Below are 6,415 nucleotides of genomic sequence, written 5' to 3' on the forward strand. Positions count from 1 at the left end.
GACTACCCGAGCTGTCTGTCATCTCTTCAAAAGACCAGCCTTCACTGAGCCCCATTACATGGCCCGCTGGAGTCAATTGCTCTTCCCGTCTAGGAAGGCACCAGATGCAATTACCCCTGGGGATGGGGGCCCCATGGTGGCCAGGGCTCCGTGTCTTTGATGGGGGAAGCAGCAGGGCCAGGTGAGACAGGGCACATTGGAGGAGGAACATCATACAATGCATGCCATTAGGATTGAAGGACCACCCAACAGGAGTGTGTGGTCTTCCAGCCACATGCACATAACAAACACTCTTATCAAAGGGATGGCCTGAATATTTTATCCACTCTAATCAGGCATTTGTGTTTCTGCCTCCCCTCGGTGCTACAGGTCTGCCTGAGGTCTTTGGCTTCCACTATGGTTAGCTTGGGATATTGGTCCTTAGGAGAATTTTTGGGTGTAAGTAATGGAAAACTGGGGACAGGTTTGGACTTGAGCAAGGGGGTAGTAAGGACATGACTTAAAGACTTGAGAGAAGTGATCTGGGGCACGTCGGGCCTCTCCCCTTGACATCTGTCCCTAGTCCCTAAGGTCTGAGTATTGAGGATTCTTGGTGTGGGACTTACTGTTGTTATGCGTGCGTGATGGGTGACAATGTTGACGCTGACAGTTTAGAGGACTAGACTTGTTTAACACCTGTAGCCTTTCCTTTAGGGCTGTCACAGCCTCTGTGGTGTGGAAGTGGGTTGTAAGTCTGTCCCTAGTACTGAGTGGCCCACCAAAATGTCACTGCAGTCATTAGGAACCTTTAAAGTACTGTGTTTAATTTTGGTGTCCTGAGCTCTGAAGGGACAAAGTGCTTACCTATCCCAGAGAACTGTCTTTGGCTTTACATATTCCCACAGGGTATAACCCAGCGGGCACCAGACTGGATAGACAGTGTGGGCTGTGGCTACATGAGGAGTAAAGAATACTACTAGTTGCCTCCATAGGAAGCAAAAGTCTCATTGAAGTCTTTTAAAAGTGAGCCCATGACAAGCAAGTTAATGGGCTTTGCCTTTTGGAATATCCTGAGTTTAAAATAGCACCAGAGGGCTGGAGAGATGGTAACAGCAGTTGAGAGCACCGGCTGCTCTTCCAGAGGACCTGGGTTCAATTCCCAGCATCCTCATGGTGCTCACAACTGTCTGTAACCCCTGTTGAGGGGGTCTGACACCCTCACACAGCCTTACATGCAGGCAAAACACCAATGCACATAAAATAAAAATAAATTGTTGAAAAAAAAATAGCACCAGAGAGTTAGTTAAGGCCACAAGAGAGGACCAGGAACACAAAATCTACATTATGTCATACATGACGCATACACATGTCCACAGTAGCAGGCTGAGAGTAGCGCCGGGACTCACGTGTAGGGCAGCTGTAAGGGGTCTTGTCTGTTTCTCGAGGCTTGGTTTTAAGGGCTTGTCTGACACTTCCTGCATGGTCAAATACATGTGGTCAGACTCAGTAAAGTCCCCTTGATTACACGTGACTTCTCTGTCTGAGTCTATGTGTCCAAGCCCCTTTGGGAAGTATGTGACCTTTCAGTAGAGAGTGGGACTTGGTTGGGTCCTTCCCAGATAAGTTCAACCTCATTCTCTCCGGAATTTGATTAGGACATGGTTGCCTGACTCATGCTTCTGGCCAGTAAACCCCAGCAGGTGCCATTCTCCTGGGGGTGGTTTGAGTAAGAATGGCCCCCATAGACCCATTTATTTGAATGCTTAGTCATCAGGGAGTGGCAATGTTTGAGGATTAAGAGGCGTGGCCTTGTTGGCAGAAGTGTGCCACTGGGGATGGGCTTTGAGACTCCAAAAGCCCACAGTGGGCCCAGTGATGCTCTGTCACCTATGGATGAAGATGCAGTGCTCTGTCACTCATGGATGAAGAGGCAGTGCTCTGTCACCCATGGATGAAGATGCAGTGCTCTGTCACCCATGGATGAAGATGTGGTGCTCCATCGCCTATGGATGAAGAGGCAGTGCTCTGTCACCTGTGGATGAAGATGCGGTGCTCCNAAAAAAAAAAAAAAGAAATACTGCCCTGTTCTGACAGTATGTCTGCCAAGCACTTACTATGATGGAGTACAATTGTTGCCCAGATAGACAGAATCTCTACCCTGTAGGGATCCTATTTCTTCCCTGGTTCGCAGAACAGTTAAATTTTCTGTTATTTTGAGATGTTTTCCTATGTAGTCTATGCTGGCCTCTGACTTTCATTATTTTGTGTTTGTTTGTTTGTTTGTTTTTGAGACAGGGTAGCCCTAGTCATCCTGAAACTATGTAGACCAGGCTAACCCAAATTCAGATTTGCCTGCCTTTGTCTCCTAAACACTGGGATTAAAGGGGTGTGCCACCACCCAAACACTTTCAATACTTTTGATCCTACTCCTTCAACTTCTTGCATACTAGGAACACAAGCTTGTGCCTCCAATCTGGATAAAATCTATATAAATTTAAATTTTTATTTTATGTATATGAATATTTTGCTTGCATGCATGTATGTCTATGTCCCATATGTATGCCTGGTGCCTACAGAGTTCAGAAGAGGGCATTGGATTCCCTGGAACTGTAGTTATAGATGGTTGTGGGCTGACATGGATGCTGGAAATTAAACCTAGGTCCTCACAAGAACAAGTATTTTTAGCTACCATGGCATTCCTCCAGCCCCCATAAAAATTATTTTTTAACTTACATACAAAACTCACACAAGCTACATGCCCAAAAAACTCTTCTTTAGGAAAGGGTTTTAAGGCACATTTCTGTTTCATGTTTCTTTCAGATTTAGAAATCAGATTTTCAGATCCAAAACAAAGTATCCCTGGAAAATTGTCCAACAGTATTTTTTCTGATAGAAAAACTCAGCGGAGGGGGGGGGACTTCTAGAATAAAAAGTGTAGGTCCCTAGAATATAGGTATGAGGTAAATGGGGCAGGTGATTGTCATTCCTGAGAAAATACCCACTTAGAAGGAGAATGGGTTTGAGGAAAACTTGAGTCTAGGAACTGATCTCTCAGCTAAACTAATAATTATAAAAAGCAAGACCTGCCACATGTGGGAACACAGAAAGGGAGAAGCTGGACTCAAATGATCAATAAAATATTGATACAAAAAAGAAACTCTAGAAGTGCCAGAAATGTCTAAAGGCCTTAGTGACAGTTAAGCACTCATTGAACATCACCAAATACACACAGGAGATAGAAGACCTTACTCATGTCGTGAATGTGAAGATGCTACAAAACGGTTCGGCACTAACCAAGCCATACCGATGGAAAACCGTGTACGTGTTCTATGTGGAAGGACATTCAACCAGATTGCCCTACTGATCCAGCCCCAGAGAACTCACAAAGGTGAGAATCCATATGAGTGTAGTAAATGTGGGAAATCCTTCAGCTTCAGATCATCCTTCAACCAGCATGAGCAGACTCACATAGTTGAGAAACCCTCTGAGTGCAGTGAGTGTGGGAAGGCCTTTCAGCAAATTATCACCTCACCCAGCACCTACAAACCACACTGACGAGAAGCCCTATCTTTGGGAATATGGCAAGGCCTTGAGCCATAGCTCATCCCTGACCAAACACCATCAAATCCACACTGGAGAGAAGCCCTATGGCTGCTGTGAGTGGGGGAAAGCCTTCATCCACATCACACCATTGTTTCAGCATCAGAGAACCCACACAGGAGAAAAGTCCTATGAATGCAGTGACGGTGGCAAGGTCTTCAGCCACAGCTCAACTCTAACAGAACATCAGCAAATTCATAGTGGGGAAAAGCCCTATGAAAAGCCAGCTTGCTCCCCTCATTCAGCATCGGAGGAGCCACACAGGAAAGAAGCTCTATGAATGTAGTGAATGTAGTGCCTTCAGCCAGAGTTCCCTTCTCATAGAACACCAAAGGATTCACACCGAGGAAAAGCCTTTGAGCACAATGAATGTGGGAAATCCTTCAGCCACAGCTCATCACTCAGCCAGTATGAAAGGACACACACTGGGGAAAAGCCCTGAGTGTCCTGATTGTTCCAAGCCCTTCAATCAGAGCACCTAGTCTTACTCAGCACCAGAGAATCCACAGGAGAGAAACTATACAAGTGCAGGGATTGTGGCAAAGCCTTCACACACAGCCCTTCTCTTACCAAGCACCAGAGAACTCATACCTAATCCACATTTTAGATAGATAGATAGATGATAGATAGATAGATAGATAGATAGATAGATAGATAGATAGATAGATAGATAGATAGATAGAGATATATATTGCACATCATACTCTTGAAGTGGTACTGAAGAATAATAGTTCAAGTTGACTCTGATAACCCTAGAAAATACAACGGCAAAATAAATGACATCTTCATGAAATTTCTGTGAATATTTGACTATCTAAGCACACAGCTGGTTTTTTAAATAAATTGATAAGTGTATACCCCTAGCAGCATGCTCTTACAATCAATTAACTAATTGATGTTTTACAATCAATTAACTAATGTGCAATCAGATTTAAAAGCCTCACAGATTTTTAGATGACTTCACTCTGTTCTCAAACTTTACTGTACAACACATGGGTATTAGAAATGCAAATAATGCTGTTTTATGAAAAAGAGGAAGATTTATTCAGTTAAGCTACCATCCCATGAACAATAGTCCCTCACACTGGAACCCTATGTTCCGTAAAATTTCTTTTTTGGAAATTGTACAATGTACAAACTAATTCTTTCCTGAGCTTTCCATTGATTGTTTATCTCAATGTCCAATAATGTTTTGTTGTTGTTGCTACTATTCTGGCATTTTGTGTTTTAGACAGAGTCTCGGATAGCCCAGACAAGCCTTGAACTTGTGTGTGTGGCCTAGGCTGGCCTTGAACTCATATTGGTGCCCCTGCTGCTATCTCCTAATTGCTGGGAGTACATCACTATGTGTGATAAACTTTGGCTTTTATATTCAACTTGGAAGCTCTTGGATGTTGGGGGGTTGTTGTTGTTTTTATTTTTCTTCCTGTGCAACTTTAGAGTTTGTCCTGGAACTTGCTCTGTAGACCAGGTTGGCCTCAAACACACAAGGGATCCTCCTGCCTCTGCCTCTTACATGCTAGATTTAAGATGTATCACCACTGCCCAGTTGAAAACTCATTTTAATATTTAACTTCAACACTTTGTTTTTATATTTAACTTAAAAGTCCACAATATTTCATTGAACCCTAAATCCACAAATAGTCTTCTAAAAACCATAACCTGTAAATGGTGACTTGTCATATTTGTTAGAAAGGATATCGGCTGGTTTTGGTCCTCAACCATCAATAATGTTTATATCAGATGATTTTATTTTGTAATCACAGTGCTAGAATATATATTCCTAACTATTCTGCAGTTTCTCTTGGGGTACCACATGTTTTAGTCTTCCAACTCTGGTCTTTGGTATGCCTGTGGGATGCTTTTTTGGAACTGAAGTTTTAAATGTGGAATGTGGTGGCACATACCCATAATCCCAGCTTTAGGGAAGCTGAGACTAGAGTACTGCCAAGTTCAAGGCCATCTTGGGTTATATAGTGAGACCCTGTCTCAAAAACTGTAAGAGTTGGAAATGGAACTCAATGGTGTGCATGGGTACTTGCCTAGCAAGTACCGCAAGGCCCAGGATTTCATCCCCGAAACAGGAAAAAATAAAACTGAGCCATACATGTGAGTGAAAATGTTGTGATAACGCCCTTTATTCTGTATGCTAACCTAAAAGTTGCTCTAATGTAACTACCATACACACACATACATTGTCTCAAGGGCTGGCATTTGATAATCTATAATCCCAGCACTGTGAAAGCAGAGATAGAATCACAGACTCAGGGCCAGCATGGGCTATAGCAAGAGACACTACCTCAAAAATATAAAATTTAATTTAATTTTCAAACTAACCTAGTTGGTGGCCTATAATCCCAGTACTTGGGAGATCAAGACAGGAGGATCAGAAATTCAAGGTCATTCTCAATTACTTTGCAAAGTCTGAGCTGTGAGATCCCATCTCAAAAAAAAAAAAAAAAAAAAAAAAAAAAAAAAAAAAAAACAAAAAAAAAAAAAAAAAAAACAAAAAAAAAAAAAAAAAAAAAAAAACACCACACACAAAAAAAGCAAAAAAGCCAAACCTACATAACTACAAAAAGCAGGTGCAGTTAATATTTACCACTATGCGCCATGTTACCATTCTGACATACAAAACTTAGGTATAGGCTTTCTTTGAATCTAATGTGCTAATCACTTCCAGCAGTCAGTTCATTGGACTACATTTAGGTGCTAACTGGACACCTTACCAGACACAGCAATTCAATAGCTGTCCTTTCTTCAGCTCTTCTGATCTCCTTTGACTGCTCCAGAAATCCATGGTCCATTCCAGTAACAAAGAAAGTTTAAATAAAAA

Source organism: Alexandromys fortis, unplaced genomic scaffold (genome assembly GCF_014885135.2).
Source record: "Alexandromys fortis isolate MF-2015 unplaced genomic scaffold, M_Fortis_MF-2015_v1.1 scaffold_339, whole genome shotgun sequence".
NCBI classification, from domain to species: domain Eukaryota; kingdom Metazoa; phylum Chordata; class Mammalia; order Rodentia; family Cricetidae; genus Alexandromys; species Alexandromys fortis.